Raw genomic sequence first — 771 nt, 5'->3', positions numbered from 1 at the left:
ACTTAAGACGTTTCCACTTTTTTCTAAAGAAGAGGAGGAATACAAAGGGCCCCAGTCTAGCGGGACGTCTGAGATAATAAGCGTTGGTGATATCAGAACTTCAAATTTAAATTACTTTCACAAAAAAAAAAGGCAAAAAACCATAGATAAAAAATCGATATTCCCAATCATGAAAAAAATTTTTAAGAACCTTTCTGAAATCACCAAAGTTTAACCTAGACAAATGCTTTTAAACTTGCCCACGCCCCTTTTTTTTCTTCCTCTCTTTCGTATAAAATGCAAAACGTTTGGTGCGGTGTATGTATGCGTGGGGTTTTGTGGGACCCTCCCTGATCCTTTTACGTTTCCCTGCGATTTTTGCGCGTGGGGTTTTGCGATGTGTGGGTGTGTATGCTTCCCGCGTGGGGAATTGGCCACAAGCATTTTTTCCGGCCCCTTTTACACCCCGGTTGGACAGCACGTCATTAACCCCCCCGGGGCCGTAACCCACCCCGTGTCCCCGTTGTGTGTTACTGCGGGAAGAAATTCTGCCAACCAAAACACCTCCGCTCGCCCCCAAAAAGGGGCGCATGCCCGCAGGTAAGCCCCCCCCTTTCAACTGAGGGAGTCCCCCTTTTTTTATACCATTCATTTTTTTTTTATTATAAAATATAAAATATATATTATTTTTTTATAGTTTATCAAAATATTTATTTTTTAACATTTTATGTTTGATGGGTCCCTTTAAAATTTTAAAAAGGAAAAAAGGGAATTCATTTTTATCCCTCGGCC

At 41.0% G+C, this 771-nt stretch overlaps 1 protein-coding gene across 1 annotated transcript in view; it reads left to right on the top strand.

Annotated features, from left to right (window-relative positions):
* LOC119587345 (sialidase-like) overlaps positions 1 to 771 on the top strand; it is a 23,053-nt gene that overhangs the window by 4,274 nt on the left and 18,008 nt on the right. The window lies entirely within an intron of this gene.

The sequence above is a fragment of the Penaeus monodon genome, chromosome 22 (genome assembly GCF_015228065.2).
Source record: "Penaeus monodon isolate SGIC_2016 chromosome 22, NSTDA_Pmon_1, whole genome shotgun sequence".
Lineage (NCBI taxonomy): Eukaryota > Metazoa > Arthropoda > Malacostraca > Decapoda > Penaeidae > Penaeus > Penaeus monodon.
This window is presented reverse-complemented; position numbering and strand designations above follow the sequence as displayed.